General features: G+C 43.5%; 1 protein-coding gene across 2 annotated transcripts in view; it reads left to right on the top strand.

Annotated features, from left to right (window-relative positions):
• Positions 1-17,836, top strand: part of ARPIN (actin related protein 2/3 complex inhibitor) — an 81,682-nt gene that overhangs the window by 31,922 nt on the left and 31,924 nt on the right. For both annotated transcript variants that reach the window (XM_063638569.1, XM_063638568.1), the window contains exon 2: positions 8,921-9,162. The gene's annotated coding sequence lies outside the window, so the exon portion shown is untranslated. The remainder of the gene's footprint in view (positions 1-8,920; positions 9,163-17,836) is intronic.

Genomic DNA, 17,836 nt, shown 5'->3' on the forward strand with positions numbered 1-17,836 from the left:
GTTTTTTGCTAAGATGCTGTATAAGCCCAAGTTGTAACCACCGATTTGAGTTACTCATCACCGACGTTTCTTTCACATGATGTGCACAAGTTAATAAACCTGTTTGTTTTTCTCTTGTTAATCTGTCTTCTGTCAGTCTAGTTTTCAGGGTCCCAGCCAGAGAATCTAGGAGGGTAAAGGACAAAACACTTTTCTTCCCTTAGAACTATTACATCCCAAAGTTTGGATTTGAATATTGAATCCAGCAGTTTACGTAGCCCTGCAAGACTTGTTGCGTTGCTGAGTGACAACCTTTGGCCACAGGCAGTGGGAAATTGTTAAAGTAGAAAGACGCCTCCCCCAAAGCAGGAAGTTTGTTAGGAGACACAGTTGTCTTGAACTGGAGAAAAACTTCCAACAGAATGTTCATTTTTTGTTTTCTTGATATGATGATTTCTAAGGTTCTCCCACTGTAATGACAGTTTTATCTGCTATTTCTCAAATTTCTTTTTTTCATGTATATACTTGGTGGGGTTTTTCTTATTTTTTAAAATGCAATCAGTTTTGTTGTTGTTTTTGTTTTTGCTTTTTTTTGAGACAGGGTCTCTGTTGCCTAGGCCCTCGACCTCCCAAGGCTCAGGGAAACCTCCTGCCTCAGCCTCCAGAGTATCTAGGATTACAGGCATGGGCCACCACCCCCAGCTAATTTATTATTATTTTATTTTTTGAGATGGAGTCCCGCTCTGTCGCCAGGCTGGAGTGCAGTGACGCAATCTCGGCTCACTGCAACCTCCACCTCCTGATTTTGAGCAATTCTCCTGTCTCAGCCTCCTGAGTAGCTGGGACTATAGGCACGTGCCACCACGCCCAGCTAATTTTTGTTTTTTAGTAGAGACAGGGTTTCACCATGTTGGCCAGGCTGGTCTCAAAGTCCTGACCTCAAGTAATCTGCACCACTCAGCTTCACAAAGTGCTGGGATTGCAAGCATGTGCAGCAGCACCCCGCCAAAAACGGTTGTTTTTAAGGATTATTTTTCTTGTTTCTTTTCCTATCATCTGCTGAATTTATCACATTTTCTTTGTCCCATTTTTTTTTGCAGTTGTGGTTTGCAAGTTATATATGCTATTTTTGTTATTCTGCTAGTTATCCTTAATTTTTCAATGTTATGCATGTGCTTAGTGGAACAGCCAAATCATCGAATTAATCTTGTTATGAGAAACAGAAGTCTCCTCCATCCTCCCTCTACCATCTCCTTCTCCCCAGAGGAAATCATTCTTATTCGTTTTTTCTCCCAGGTTGGAGCGCAGTGGCACGATCTCAGTGCACTGCAACCTCTACCTCCCAGGTTCAAGCAATTCTCCTGCCTCAGCCTCTTGAGTAGTTGGGATTACAGGCACCTGCCACCATGCCCGGCTAATTTTTGTATTGTTAGTAGAGATGGAGTTTCTCCATGTTGGGCAGGCTGGTCTTGACCTCCTGACCTTCAGTGATCCATCCATCTCGGCCTCCCAAAGGGCTAAGATTATAGGCGTGAACCACCATGCGTGGCCTCTTTTTTTTTTTGAGACAGAGTTTCGCTCTTGTCACCCAGGCTGGAGTGCAGTGGCGCCATCTCGGCTCAATGCAACCTCCACCTCCAGGTTCCAGCAATTTTCCTGCTTCAGCCTCCCAAGTAGCTGGGATTACAGGCAGGCACTGCTACGCCTGGCTAATCTTTTGTATTTTAGTAGAGATGGGGTTTCACCATGTTGCCCAGGCTGGTCTAAAACTCCTGAGTTCAGGGAATCCGCCCGCCTTGGCCTCCCAAAATGTTGGGATTACAGGCGTGAGCCACTGCGCCCGACATAGGCCTCTTATTCCTTTTTATGATTCTTCTCATATTTACTCCTTTATCTCTAAATATTACACATATATTGCTACTTCTTGATCATTTTCAAATTTAGTTATCATCTGTTGATTTTCCACCATAGAGGATGAAGATTGAACTCTTTCACTATCGGTGCACATTCACACACATACACACACACTCATGCACCTCCCCAATTCTCCCAAACTGGTAGGAGAATGAATGAATAAATTTTGGTACATTTGCACAATGGCATATTATACAGCTTTGAAAGTGAATGAATTAAAGAACCAGGGAACAGCAAGTGTGAATCTGGATGGTATCATAATGAGTGGAAAAAGCATGTCTCAGGTGACCACACAGAGTGATACCCTTTTTATAACATTCTAAACCAAGTGAAAGGAAACAATTCATTGTTCAGGCCCCCATATATGTGATGAAGCTATTTTTAAAAACCAAAAGGGCCTGATGCTGTGTCCCACTTAAGGCCATGAGTTCAAGACCAGTCTGGGCAATATAGCAAGATTCCTTCCTACGAAAAAAAATTTTTTTCAATTAGCTGTGCATGGTGGTGCACACCTGTAGTCCCAGCTACTCTGGAGGCTGAGGTGGGAGGATTGCTTAAGCCCAGGAGGTGGAGGCTGCAGTAAGCTATGATCATAGCACTGCGTTCCAGTCTGTGTGACAGAGTGAGACCCTGACTCATAAAATGAAATACTTAAAAAAAAAAAAAAGAAGAAACACCAAATTTAGGATGGTGGTTATCTTTAGTTGGGGGAGGCTGGGAGATGGGAAAGGCAAGAAGTTCTGGATATTATTGGCTAGTTGGGTTGTGGATTCAAATGAGGGTTCATTATATAAATAAATACATGCATAAATGCATACATAAGCAAATCAAAATAAAACGAAAGAGATAAAGCATGAGCTAAACAATGATAATGTGTTCTTAACTACACAGACTTCACAGCAGTGCTGTGCATCATGGTAAAAATTCGGGAAATTTTTATCAAATTAAATTAAATTGCTTTGAAAATAAACTTCCCCACCTCCACTTCTCTGTTTCTTCTTTCTTTTTTTTTTTTTTTTTTTTTTTTTTTTGAGACGGAGTCTCGCTCTGTCGCCCAGGCTGGAGTGCAGTGGCGCAATCTCGGCTCACTACAAGCTCCGCCTCCCGGGTTCACGCCATTCTCCTGCCTCAGCCTCTCCGAGTAGCTGGGACTACAGGCGCCCGCCACCACGCCCGGCTAATTTTTTGTATTTTTTAGTAGAGACGGGGTTTCACCGTGGTCTCGATCTCCTGACCTCGTGATCCGCCCGCCTCAGCCTCCCAAAGTGCTGGGATTACAAGCGTGAGCCACCGCGCCCGGCCTCTGTTTCTTCTTTCTTAACTGCTTATTATTTGACCAGTGGACTTCCTGTATTGATTTTTTTTTTTTTTCTTTTTTTGGCGAAGTCTTGCTCTGTCGCCCAAGCTGGAGTGCAATGACATGATCTTGGCCCACTGCAGCCTCTGCCTCCCAGGTTCAAATGATTCTCCTGCCTCAGCCTTCCAAGTAGCCGGGACTACAGGCGTGTGCCATTATGCCTGGCTATTTTTTTTTTTTTTTGAGATGGAGTCTCACTCTGTCGCCCAGGCTGGAATGCAGTGGCGTGACCTCAGCGGTGATCTCAGCCCACTGCAACCTCTACCTCCCAGGTTCAAGCGATTCTCCTGCCTCAGCCTCTTGAGTAACTGGGATTACAGGCATGTGCCACCACACCCAGCTAGTTTTTGTATTTTTAGTAGAGACGGAGTTTCACCATGTTGGCCATGCTGGTCTCGAACTCCTGACCTCAGGTGATTTGCCCACCTTGGCCTCTTAAAGTGCTGGGATTACAGGTGTGAGCTACCATGCCAGGCTTGATTTTATTTTCTATTTTCTCTTCTATTTTCATCTCTTTGTCTCTGTCTCTTTGCTCTATTTTCTGGGAGATTTCCTCCACTTCAATTCCAACTCTTCATTTCTACTGTCATGTTTTTAATTTCCAAAAACTCATTTTTGGAAAATTCCTGAATGTTCCTTTTCTATGGCATCCTTTCTTTGCAGTATATCTGCCTCCAACTCCTGCCCTAGGACTCAGTCTTCCTGGCCGTGCTGCATCATTTACCAGCCGTCCATCTATTTATTGTCTTACTATTGTCCTCTCCACCATTCTCCACTTCTTTATGGGTATATGTCTCTTAAACAATACCTTACCATAATTTAATTGTTTTTTCAGGAAGTTATCTACCCTGAAATTTTTATATAAATATTTACAATTGGCTGGGTGCAGTGGCTCATGCCTGTAATCTCAGCACTTTGGGAGGCTGAGGTGAGCGGATCACTTGAGGTCACAAATTTGAGACCAGCCTGGCCAACACGGTGAAACCCCATCTCTACTAAATACCCAAAAATTAGCTGGGTGTGGTGGCATATGCCTGTAATCCCAGCAATTCGGGAGGCTGAGGCAGGAGAATCGCTTGAACCTGGGAGGCAGAGGTTGCAATGAGCCAAGATTGCACCATTGCACTCCAGCCTGGGTGACAGAGCAAGATTCTGTCTCAATAAATAAATAAATAAATAAATAAATATTTAGAATTATATTTGTATATCAACCTCTAGATTTTAATAAGAATCTATATCATACCTTCAAATAAAACAAGAAATCTTTTACTCTGTTTCTTCCCTCTTTCATTTATTCTCCTTTTCCCACGTCCCATGTTGAAATAATCAGAGACTCCCATTGCAGAGTTTTGTTTTGTTTATTTTTAGTCCACACCTTCTTGGACATCAAAAAGTTTTACTGGCTTCTTTACCCACCACTGCTTCTTATATCTCACATCTCCCTCTTGGATTCTGTATTATCTATTGCTACATTAAAAATTATCAATATTTGGCCAGGTGTGATGGCTCATGCCTGTAATCCCAGCACTTTGGGAGGCCAAGGCGGGTGGATCACAAGGTCAGGAGATCGAGACCATCCTGGCCAACATGGTGAAACCCCATCTCTATTAAAAGTACAAAAATTAGCTGGGCGTGGTGGCACATGCCTGTAATCTCAGCTACTCAGGAGGCTGAGGCAGGAGTATCGCTTGAACTAGGGAGTCAGAGGTTGCAGTGAGCCAAGATCGCACCACTGCACATCAGCCTGGGCGACAGAGTGAGACTCTGTCTCAAAAAAACAAAAACAAAACAAAACAAAAAATTATCAATATTTAGTGGCTTAAAACAAAATATGGCTGGGCGCTTTGGCTCCTTCCTGTAACCCCAGCATTTTCGGAGGCCGAGGCCAGTGGGTCGTTTGAGCTCAGGAGTTCAAAACCAGCCTGGGCAGCAAGGCGAAATCCCCGTCTCTACAAAAAATACAAAAATTAGCTGGGCATGGTGGTGTGCACCTGTAGTGCCAGCTACTCAGGAGGCTGAAGTGGAAGGATCGCTTGAGCCCAGGAGGCGGAGGTTGCAGTGAACTGTGATTGCACCACTCCACTCCAGCCTGGTTGACAGAGTGAGACTCTGTCTCAGGTAAAAAACAAAAAAAAACAACAAAGAAACGTATTATTTCACAGTTTTCATGGGCCAGGATGCAAGCATAGCTTAGCTGGGTCCTCTGATTCAGAGTCTCTTGAGGCTGCAATCAAGTGCTGGGCTCTCCTCCGAAGGGTTGACTGGGGAAAGATTCAGAATTTAGTTTATTCAGGGCTGTTGGCCTCAAGGTCTCAGTTCCTAGCTGGATGTTGGCTGGAGGCTTCCCTTGGGCCCTTGCAATATGGATATCTCCATAGGGTAGCTCACAACATGTCAGCTGGGTCCTCTGAGTAAGCAAAGGAGAAAATTTCCTAGCAAAATAGAAGCCAGGACTTTTGCTGTCTTCTATCGGCTAGAAGCAAGTCACAGACCCACCCGCACTCATAGAGAGGGCATTACACAAGGGAGTGAACACCAACAGGTGGGGATCACTGGGGACCCTCTTAGTGTCTGTCTGCCACAAATTCCTAATTTTTCTTGTTGAAGTACATCTTCTAATAATTCTTTCATATGTGGTTCTTGGCTGGTAAAATGTTTTAGATTTATCTTGGCCAGGCGCAGTGGCTCATGCCTGTAATCCCAGCACTTTGGGAGGCCAAGGCGGGCGGATCACCTGAGGTTGGAAGTTCGAGACCAGCCTGACCAACATGGAGAAACCCCGTCTCTACTAAAAATACAAAATTAGCCGGGTGTGGTGGTGTGCGCCTGAAGTCCCAGCTACTCACGAGGCTGAGGCAGGAGAATCGCTTGAACCCGGGAGGCGGAGATTGCAGTGAGCCAAGATCGCGCCACTGCACTCTAGCCTGGGCAGCAAGAGCGAGACTCTGTCTCAAAAAAAAAAAAAAAAAAGTTTTAGATCTCAAAGGTCTGAAATGGACCTGTTTTGTTCTCCCACTTGGTGGATAGTATATGTGGGGATAGATTTCTGGGCTCATAATGTTTTTCCCCCTTGGAAGGCCGAGGTGGGCAGATCACCCGAGGTCAGGAGTTTAACACCAGCCTGGCCAGTGTGGTGAAATCCTGTCTCTACTAAAAATACAAAAATTAACCGGGCATGGTGACAGACGCCTGTAATTCTAGCTACTTGGAAGGCTGAGGCAGAAGAATTGCTTGAACCCGGGAGGTATAGGTTGCAGTGAGCCGTGATCGCACCATTGAACTCCAGCCTGGGCATCAAGAGTGAAACTCCATCTCAAAAAAGATGATCATAAAAATAAAAATAAACGTTTTTCCCCCTCAGACTTTGTCATTATCTTCTTGCATCCAATGTTACCAAAAGAAGAGCTGATGCCAATCCAATTTTTTGTCCCTTTTTAGTTGATCTGTTTTTCCTCTCTTAAGGAATGATTTCTTTTAAAAAAATATTTTTAGAGATGGGTGTTTCACTATGTTGCCCAGGCTGGTCTTGAACTCCTGGCTTCAAGTGGTCCTCCCGCCTCAGCCTCCCAAATAGCTTGGATTACAGGTGCATGCTGCCACAACCCACTCCAATACTTATCTTTTATCTCTGATATTGTGAGATGTCACCACACTGTCCCTGGGTACAGTTCATTTTTTTCTTCTTTTTTTAATTGACAAATAAAATTGTACATATATGGTGAGCAACATGATGTTTTCAGATATGTAAACACTGTGCAATAGCTATATCAAGCTAATTAATGTATGTATTACCTCACATACTTATTTGTACTGAGAACACTTAAAATCTACTCTCTTAGCAATTTTCAAGTATATAGTACATTGTTTTCAACTACAGTCACCAGGTTGTACAATAGATCTCTTGCACTTATATTTTCTGTCTAACTGAAATTTTGTATCCTCTGACCAACATCTCCCCAGTCCCTGGCAAACACCATTCTATTCTCTGCTTCTATGAGCTTGATTTTTTTACAGTTCACATATAAGTGAGATCATGCAGTATTTGTCTTTCTGTGTCTGGCTTATTTCACTTCACATAATGTCCTCCAAGTTCATCCATAGCAACATAGAAAGACTTCATCTCTACAAAAACATTTTTTAAATTAGTTTTTGCAAATGACAGGATTTCCTTCTCTTTAAAGGCTGACAGGTGCAGTGGTGCCTGTCTGTAATCCCAGCACTTTGGGAGGCCGAGGTGGGTGAATTGTTTGAGCTCAGGAGTTTGAGGCCAGCTTAGGCAACACGGTGAAACCCTGTGTCTACAAAAATCAGCTGGGCATGGTAGCACATGCCTGTAGTCCCACCTCCCTGGGAGGCTGAGATGGGAAGATTGTCTGAGCCTAGGAGGTCAAGGCTGCAGTGAACTGTGTTTGTGCCACTGCACTCAAGCCGGGGTGACAGAGTGAGACCCTATCTCAAAAAAGAAGAAAGAAAGAAAAGAAAGAGAGAGAGAGAGAAAGAAAGAGAGAGAGAAAGGCTGAATAGTATTCCACTGTGTATATATACCACCATTTTCTTTTTTTTTTCTTTTTTTTTTTTTTTTTTGAGACAGAGTCTCACTCTGTCGCCCAGGCTGGAGTGCAGTGGCACGATCTCAGCTCGCTACAACCTCCGCCTCCTGGGTTCAAGTGATTCTCCTGCCTCAACCTCCTGAGAAGCTGGGACTACAGGCACATGCCACCATGCCCAGCCAATTTTTTGCATTTTTAATAGAGACAGGGTTTCACCATGTTAGCCAGGATGGTCTTGATCTCCCAACCTCAGGTGATCCACCCACCTCGGCCTCCCAAAGTGCTGGGATTACAGGCGTGAGCCACCGCGCCCGGCCACCACCATTTTCTTTAACCATTCATCAATTGACAGTTAAGTTGATGACCTACCTTGGCTATTATGAATAGTGCTACAGGAAACATTGGAGTGCTGGTATCTATTTAACATACTGATTTCATTTCTTTGGGATATACAAATCATATGGTAGCTCTATTTTTAAATTTTTGAGGAAATTCCATGGGTTTTTTTTTGTGGGGGAGACAGGATCTCACACTGTCACCCAGGCTAGAGTATAGTGGCGTGATCATAGCTCACTGCAGCCATGGTCTCCTGTGCTCAAGCAATCTTCCCACCTCAGCCTCCTGAGTAGCTGGGTCCACAGGCACGTGACATCACACCTGGCAATTTTTTTTTTTTTTAGTAGAGACAAGGTCCCATTATGTTGCTCAGGGTGGTCTTGAACTCCTGAGCTCAAGCAATCCTCCTACTCGGCCGGGATTACAGGTGTGAGCCACGGAGCCTAGCCATCTATCTATATATACTGTATTGTAGCGTATATAGTTAATTTAAAGTCTCCTTGATTTCTGTTTCCTGAGTTTGGTATCTCTGTTTTAAGGTTGTGTTTTTCCTCAAATATTTTTTGATTCCTGGATGTGCGACTGTCTTTTTATATTTGAGCATCCTTGTTAGCTTTCACAGAAGACCTTGACAATGGGCTAGTAATAGGTATTTCTCACTTCTTGCTTCCTAACGAGCAGAAAGTTAATTGAGTTTGGGCAATTGCATGTTCAGCCAGCTCAGGTAACAAATCATGATTGCTCTAAATCAATTGTTGTAATTCCAATTCTGTTTTTTTTCCAGCCTCTCTTGCAGCAGGGCTGATGTGTGACAAAGTTCTGGCCAATGAGATGTAAGTAGAAGCCTACTTAGGAATTTCGGGGAAAACTTTTACTTTATCATAAAAGGGACACTTTTATGAGTGAGTACTCAGTGATACTACATCTTTCCCTTCTTCCTTCGACATGACGTTGTGTCCGGAGTTGGTTCCTTCCAGTGGGTTCGTGGCCTGGCTGACTTAAAGAATGCAGCAGCAGACTTGCGCGGTAAGTGTTAACAGCTCTTAAAGGTGGCACAGACCCAAACAGTGAGCAGCAGCCAAGATTTATAGTGAAGAGCAAAAGAATAAAGCTTCCACAGTGTGGAAGGGGACCTGAGCAGGTTGCCACTGCTGGCTGGAGTGGGGGGTGGGGGAGAGCGTTTATTCCCTTATTTGTCCCCGCCCATGTCCTGCTGATTGGTCCATTTTACAGAGTGCTGATTGGTCCATTTTACAAACCTTTGGCTAGCTACAGAGCGCTGATTGGTGCATTTTTAGAGAGCACTGATTGGTGCATTTTACAATCCTAACTACAGAGTGCTGATTGGTGCATTTTACAATGCTCTTGTAAGACAGGAAAGTTCTCCAAGTCCCCACTCCACCCAGGCAGTCCAGCTGGCCTCACATCTCAATGTTATATCTGAAGTGCAGCAGCCATCACGTGACCATAAGGCAGCTGTATACTAAGGATGATGAAGTGGAAAGGTAGAAAATCTGTTTTCTGTATAGCTTCCTTGAGTCAGAGACACTAAACCCGAAACCACCTATCTCTAGACATCTCATGATGTGATTTAATTAAATGTCTTTTTTGCTTGAGTCATTATTAGTCAGATTTCTTATTATTTGCTAAACATTACTAACTAATGTGACCAGTGTGTGACACTGTGACTGTTTGCTACATCATGAATCCAATTATTGTGGTAGAGGAATGGGATACTCTGCTGGGTGGGTTGAGCCAAGTAGCTTATGTTTTTATCGTGTTGGTGGTCTTCCAGAGCACTGCCCTACTTTTTGAGCTCAAGTGCTCACCCTGCTACTCCTTTTTTTGGTTGTTGTTAAAAAATATTGAAAACTAATAAGATGTTTATTGAAAGAACAGCAACACAAGCCAAAATAAACCTATAACAACAGACATAATGAAACAAAAACCAAAATTCACTGGGGAGGAAAAAGATTTAAACAAACATCCTGGGAATTCCTATCTAGGGCACTCCTTTGCGTGCCAGGTGCCCTTTATGTGTCAAACGTCATCTGATAACGTCGGTGAAAAATCTTCATTCACACTTTCTTGGTGCAGAAGACATAGACCTGATGACGAAGTCACTGCGAAGTGGTTTCTGGATGTGTTTTCTTGTGGCGTCTTAAGGTCGCAGGCCGACCGAAGGCTCTTGGACACTTGGAACATTTGTAGGATTTCTCTCCGGAGTGGATGCGCTGGTGCTCTTTCAGACTCGCCTTGTAGGTGAAAACTTTCTTGCAGTCTTTACATTCGAAGGGCTTCTCCCCTGTGTGGCTTCTCTTGTGGCACTTCAAGTAGGACTTCTGGGTGAACTGCTTCTGGCAGATGTCACACGTGTAGGGTCTCTCACCAGTGTGGGTTTGCTGGTGAAATTGCAGGCCTATGCCCTGCATGAAGCGCTTCCCACAGAGATTACATTGAAAGAGTCTCTTTCCTGTGTGTGATCTCTTGTGGATGGCTAGCTTGCCACGATACTTAAAACTCTTATTGCACACCTCACATGCAAAGGGCAGCAGTTGCTTAACTTCTTGGCCATCGGGGTGACTGACCGGGCCCTCAGGGCCTGGGGGATAAACTGAATTTATCTCAGCTTGTCCCTGTCACCCTGCTACTCCTGACTGCAGGCAGAGGCCTCTGCTGTCCTCCGTTTGGTACAAGCAGGGGAGGAAAGCAGGGAGCCAGACCCTTGTTCCTACTGTGATGCCAGAATTAACCACCTTCACGGTGCCCTAGAGCTTCCTTCTCTTCCCCGTATCTACCGTCTCCAAGCTTAGAGCCCCTAAGATGCTCTTGACTTGTAGAGCAATCTTTTCTTGCACGCGGTTTAGGCTGTGGTTTCCTCCTGTAGTCCAGCCTCATTCTCCTTCTGCCTTTCAGGGGTTCCTGATCATTTGTGGTCTACTGAGAGCACTCTGTTTTCCAGTGTTGCCACTGTGTGTGTGTATGCGTCTGTGTGTATCTATGTGCCTACTTCACATCTGATCCCAAAACTGTGATTTGTATTCATGAAAAGAATAGGCCGGGTGCAGTGGCTCATGTCTGTAATCCCAGCACTTTGGGAGGCAGAGGCAGATAAATCGCTTGAGCTCAGGAGTTCGAGACTAGCTTGGCCAACATGGCAAAACCCATCTCTACAAAAAAATACGAATATTAGCCAGACATGGTGGCGTGTGCCTGTAGTCCAGGTACTTGGGAGGCTGAGGTGGGAGGATTGCTTGAGCATGGGAGGATTGCTTGAGCCTGGGAGGCGAAGGTTGCAGTGAGCTGAGATCACGCCACTGCACCCTGGTCTGGGCAATAGAACCAGGCCCTGTCTAAAAAAAACAAAAAACAAACAAAAAAAAAAAACAAAAACAAAAACAAAAAAAAAGAAAGAATAGTCAGCCTTATTTTTAAATATCTAAACTCTTTCTTCTAGGACTCTATCTGAAGAAATAGCAGAATTGTAGTCAAAGTTTTATACTCAAAGATTTCCTTTCCAGCAGTATTTGTGTAATAGGATTAATATCTTACAAAGTATCAAAGAGCCTTTCCAAGTACAGGACCTTCTCTCTGTGTGGCTTGAAGCATCCAGCCTGCCTAGAGGCAGGAGAAGAGGTGTGGGAAGTAAAAGTATTAAGGTTTACTAGAATTCATTATTTCTTTGAAATTGATATGTGTCCCTAGAATCAATGTTTGCTGACAATAGCTGTCGGCCAGGCAGTAGTTTCGATATGGTTGTCATTGTCTGCATATATGAAAACTTGGCCTGAAAACCTTCTATTAACACCTTCTATAAGATTAAAAGAAGAAAAAAGGACAGGAGGTGCAGCATAAAAACCTGCAGAATGAGGCCGGGCGCAGTGGCTCAAGCCTGTAATCCCAGCACTTTGGGAGGCCAAGGCGGGTGGATCGCCTGAGGTCAGGAGTTTGAGACCAGTCTGGCCAACATGGTGAAACCCTATCTCTACTAAAAATACAACAAATTAGCCAGGTATGGTGGCAGGCACCTGTAATCCCAGCTACTTGGGAGGCTGAGTCAGGAGAATCGCTTGAACCCAGGAGGCAGAGGTTGCAGTGAGCCGAGATCGTACACAATGCACTCCAGCCTGGGCAACAGAGCAAGACTCTTTCTTGAAAAATGAAAAACAAAAAAACTTGCAGAACGAGTGTCAACAGTTGGGAAGGCAATCCCAGAGGCAGTGGCGGAGCACTGGATGAAGAGATCCTGTAACAACAACTCTCTCAATGCACAGGCAGCAATGCTGTATAGAAAGACACGATCATTATCGACTTTGATATGAAAAGGGGTTCAGAAGAATCAATGTCTACATCAGTCTCTTCTGTAAAGAAGTTATAGAAATACCTTCCAACTATTTCACTTAGATTTTCATTTTTACATATGCACAAGATGATATGTAAAAATATATGTCTAAATAAGTCTAAAAAGAGCTTTTTGAATGAGTGTAAACCAAAATTCTAAATAAGAACGCATTGTTCACAATTTAATTGGCAGTTTGTTTTTCTTTCTTAGGAGTGCCTAAAATAACAGTGCATCTTACAACTGATGGTGCTAGTTGTGGTGAAATGCAAAATTATAGAAAGTATGAGGAGAGAAGAAGGAATTAATATCTAGTTCTGACATTCAAAATAGATTATGCAGCAAGACATTAGCCTTGCAAAATAGGTGTATGTCTTAAGAGATCTTCTAAATTATTTTTCTTTCGATCCTACACAGATATCCTTTAGCATTTCAACAACCAACACCAGAGGACTTAGCCTGTAGAGTTGTCCCCTAAGTGGAAAAGAGAGGCCTTTCAGTCTAGATTGTGAGCCTTAAGGCTTGCCACCTCGCTGGAGGGATGTGTGTGGCAGAGCAAGGTGGAAGCCTGCTTGTTTGAGGCCATGGGGAAAGTGGGAAGAAGAAAACAGTGAAGGGGATCACGAGGTCAGGAGATCGAGACCACGGTGAAACCCCGTCTCTACTAAAAATACAAAAAATTAGCCGGGCGTGGTGGCGGGTGCCTGTAGTCCCAGCTACTCGGAAAGGCTGAGGCAGGAGAATGGCGTGAACCCGGGAGGCGGAGCTTGCAGTGAGCCGAGATTGCGCCACTGCACTCCAGCCTGGGCGACAGAGCGAGGCTCCGTCTCAAAAAAAAAAAAAAGAAAAAAAAAAGAAAACAGTGAAGGGCCGGGCTCGGTGGCTCACTCCCAGCACTTTGGGAGCCCGAGGTGGGCGGATTGCTTGAGAGGTCAGGAGTTCGAGACCAGCCTGGCCAACATGGTGAAATCTCGTCTCTACTAAAAATACAAAAATTAGCTGGGCGTGGTGATGCACGTCTGTAATCCCAGCTACTTGGGAGGCTGAGGCAAGAGAATAGCTTGAACCCGAGAGGCAGAGGTTGCAGTGAGCCGAGATTGCACCACTGTACTCCAGCCTGGGTGACAGAGCAAGACTCCATCTCAACAACAACAATAACAACAACAACAAAAGGCAGCAAAGGAGGAGAGGGATTCAGGCAGAAATGCGACCAGAGTTAGAGAAGTCAGTAAGTCAGCGATACCCATGGTGAAGGGGGCTTTGCCTCTCTTCTGCTTGGAGCCCCTGAAGGAGGCTGCCTCAGAGGAAGCCCCGTAACTCTCTGAGGCACAGTCTCATCAATTAAGGCACAGTTTGAGCAGGCAGAGCAAGGATCTGAGCTTCAGCCTTCCTGAACTTTTGTACAGCCCCCGTGGGGTGAATGGGATCCTGATGTCGCTAGGGTGGGCTGTGAAGTTGCCAGAGGGGATCACCCTGGGTTCAGAAGAGGCCTGAGCAAACCCACAGACAAAGACCCCTCGGCCTCCCTCCCACTCCTGCCCCTGGGATCTCAGCAGCCACAGTCCTGCCCCTAATACTCCCCAGCTGCCACTTGGGACAGGAGTGGAAGATGGACTGCTTTTCTTAGAGAGACCGAGACCTGTGTATAAGGATTATTGGATAGGACTAAGTTTTCAAGGTAACTTTTTTCCCCCCACACTAACCAGAGAAGAGAACTTGGGAAGACCAGAAAAAATAAAAGCACTACATTTTTTTCTTTACATCCCAGATATAGTTGAGCTGCATTTTAAGACACTGTTACATTTAGAAAAATGAAAGTGTGGAAACAAATATGTTGTGATAGGAGAATGATTTAACAAGTTACTACACATGCATAAGATGGATTTTTACACAGTTATTGAAATTATGTTTCTTTAATTTTGAATTTATTTAATTTTTAAAAAAATCTAATTTAATGTTTAAAAAAACTAAATTATTTAATTTAATTTTTTAAAAAACTAAATTATTTAATTTAATGTTTAAAAAACTAAATTATTTAATTTAATGTTTAAAAAAACTAAATTATTTAATTTAATTTACTTAAAAAAGTAAATTAATTTAATTTACTTAAAAAACTAAATTATTTAATTTAATTTGTTTAAAAAACTAAATTATTTAATTTAATTTAAAAAACTAAATTATTTAATTTAATTCAAAAAACTAAATTATTTAATTTAATTCTTTTTTTTTTCTTCAGATTTTAGAGACATGTATGTCTCTCTCTGTTGCTCAGGCTGGAGTGTGGTGGCACAATCACAGCTCACTGTAGCCTTGAACTCCCAGGTTCAAGTGATTCTTGTGTCTCAGCCTCCCGAGTAGCTGGGACTACAAACGCCCACCACCATGCCCGGCTATTTTTTGTATTTTTAGTAGAGGCGGGGTTTCACCATGTTGGCCAGGCTGGTCTCAAACTCCTGGCCTCAAGTGATCCTCCCACCTCTGCCTCCCATAGTGCTGGGATTACAGGCATGAGCCACCACACCCAGCCCTGGCTAATTTTTTAAATGTTTTGTAGAGACAAGGTCTAGCTATGCTGCCAAGGCTGATCTTGAACTTCTGGCCTCAAGCCGTCCTTGAGGATCAAAAAGATAGAGTCCTTCTACAAGACCACTAGCCTAGACTCTGAAAAAAATGTCGATGACATGAATGTTAAAACAAGGCTGTGGGCTCTGAGCTCAGAGATGGTGGTACAGGGAACAGAAGGAAGCTCTAGGGCACCGTGAAGGTGGTTAATTCAGGCCTCACAGTAGGAATAAGGGCCTGGCTCCCTGCTTTCCTCCGCTGCTTGTACCAAACAGCATAGCAGAGGCCTCTGCCTGCAGTCAGGAGCAGCAGGGTGGGCACTTGAGCTCAGAAGGTAGGGTAGTGCTCTGGAAGACCACCAACACTTAGGAGCAAGAAAAAGCTAAAAACATAAGCTACTGATTCAAGACGTCTTGGTGGAGATGAGCGCTCCCAGACGATGAGGAAGACGACATTGAAGCAGCAATGCCAGAAAACAAATTGACATTAGACAATCTGGCAGAAAGGTTTCGATTATTTAAGACTGCCTTGACTTTTTTTATGACATGGACCCTTCTATGATACAGGCACTGAAACTAAAGCAAATGGTGGAAGAAGGATTGGGACCATATAGGAACATTTTTTAGACAAATAAAAAAGCAAAAAAGTCAGACGGAAATTCTGATGTATTTCTGCAAGTTGCACTGAGTGTGCCTGCCTGTTCTGCCTCCCCTTCCACCTCTTCCACCTCTGCCACCCCTGAGACAGCAAGACCAACCCTCCTCTTCCTCCTCCACGGCCTAATCAATGTGAAGATGACAAGGATGAAGAACTTTATGATGATTTACTTAATAAATAGTAAATATATTTTCTCTTCCTTATGATTTTCCTAGAACATTTTTTTCTCTAGCTTATATTATTGTAAGAATACATCATATAATACATATAACATATAAAATAGGTAAAATGTTTATGCCATTGGTAAGGCTTCCAGTCAACAGCAGGCTATTAGTAGTAAAGCAATTTCTGCTGTTCCAATAAAAAGAAAGAAAGAAAAAAAGTAGTTAAGTATCTGGAGAGTGAAGAGTTATACACAGATATTTTACTGCATTGGGGAAGGGGGGTGTCAACGGCCCAACCCCCCGCATTGTTCAAAGGTCAATTGTAAACTTTTTTTTTTTTTTTTTTTTTAAAGAGATGAGGTCTTGCTGTGTTGCCCAGACTGGTCTCAAACTCGTAGGTTCAAATGATCCTCCTGCCTTGGCCTCCCAAACTGTTAGGATTGTAAGCATGATCCACCACTCCCAGGCTAAAACATAATTTCTTTCTTTTTTTTTTTTGAGACAGAGTCTTGCTCTGTCACCCAAGCTGGGGTGCAGTGGCATGATCTCGGCTCACAGCAAACTCCGCCTCCTGGGTTCAAGCAATTCTCATGCCTCAGCTTCCCAATATAGCTAGGATTATATTCTCACATCACCATGCCCGGTTAATTTTTGTATTTTTAGTAGAGACAGAAGTTCACCATGTTGGCCAGGCTGGTGTCGAACTCCTGGCCTCAAGTGATCCACCCGCCTTGGCCTCCCAAAGCGTTGGGATTATAGGCATGAGCCACCATGCCTGGCCCATTCACATTGTTGTACAACCATCACCACCATCCATCCATGGAACTCATTTCATTTTGCAAAATGGAAACTCTGTGCCTGTTAAACAACATCCTCCTCTCCTCTTCCCTCTGCCCTGACAACCACTGTCCTACTCTCTGTTTCTATAAATTTGACTACCTTAAGTACCTTATGTAAGTGGAATCATAGAGTATTTATCCTTTTGCAACTGGCTTATTTCTCACTTTGCGTAATGTCCTCTAGGTTCATCCATGTTGTAACGTGTCAGAATTTCCTTTGTAAAGCTGAATGATATTCCATTCTATTGTGCATACCACCTTTTGTTTATTCAGTCATCTGTCAATGGATACTTGGGTTGCTTCTATGTTTTGGCTATTGCAAATAATGCCCACTACGAACGTACATAGACAAATACCTCTTCGAGCCCCTACTTTCAGTTCTTTTGGATATATACCCAAAAGTAGAATTGCTGGACATATGGTGGTTCTATTTTTAATTTTTGAGAAACTGCCATACTGTTTTCTATAGTAGCTGTACCATTTTACATTCCCACCAACAGTGCACAAGGGTTTCAATTTCTCCACATTCAGACTTGAAGACTGATATATACAAACTTGTCTGATGAACTGGAGTCTTCCCGCACATGCAGGAAAGAGAATGAAGCTCTGAAAGAAAATCATCATGTGTAAGGAAGATGCTGGCAGACAGGATACAGTAGCAGGGTCAGAGGGCACAAGGATTTCAGGGACCCCATGCGCCTGTGCAGGTCTACCCTGACTCAGACACCTTACGAAGTGCATGTGAGTAACTGCAAAGCCATTTTTGTATCTATGCATTGATCTTTCTCTTATTAATCAATAACAGCTTCTCATGTTTCCCAATTTGTCATTATATTCAGAACTAAATACAACCCTGAAAGTTTATTTGAAATGCCATCTTTGTAATATCCTTTTTAAAAAAGATATGGATACTCTTTTTTTTTTTTTTTTTTTTTGAGATGGAGTTTTGCTCTTGTTGCCCAGGCTGGAGTGTAATGGTGCAATTTGGGCTCACCGCAACCTCTGCCTCCTGGGTTCAAGCGATTCTTCTGCCTCAGCCTCCCGAGTAGCTGGGATTACAGGCATGTGCCAACTTTGTATTTTTAGTAGAGATGGGGTTTCTCCATGTTGGTCAGGCTGGTCTCGAACTCCCGACCTCA

The sequence above is a fragment of the Symphalangus syndactylus genome, chromosome 5 (genome assembly GCF_028878055.3).
Source record: "Symphalangus syndactylus isolate Jambi chromosome 5, NHGRI_mSymSyn1-v2.1_pri, whole genome shotgun sequence".
Taxonomy (NCBI): domain Eukaryota; kingdom Metazoa; phylum Chordata; class Mammalia; order Primates; family Hylobatidae; genus Symphalangus; species Symphalangus syndactylus.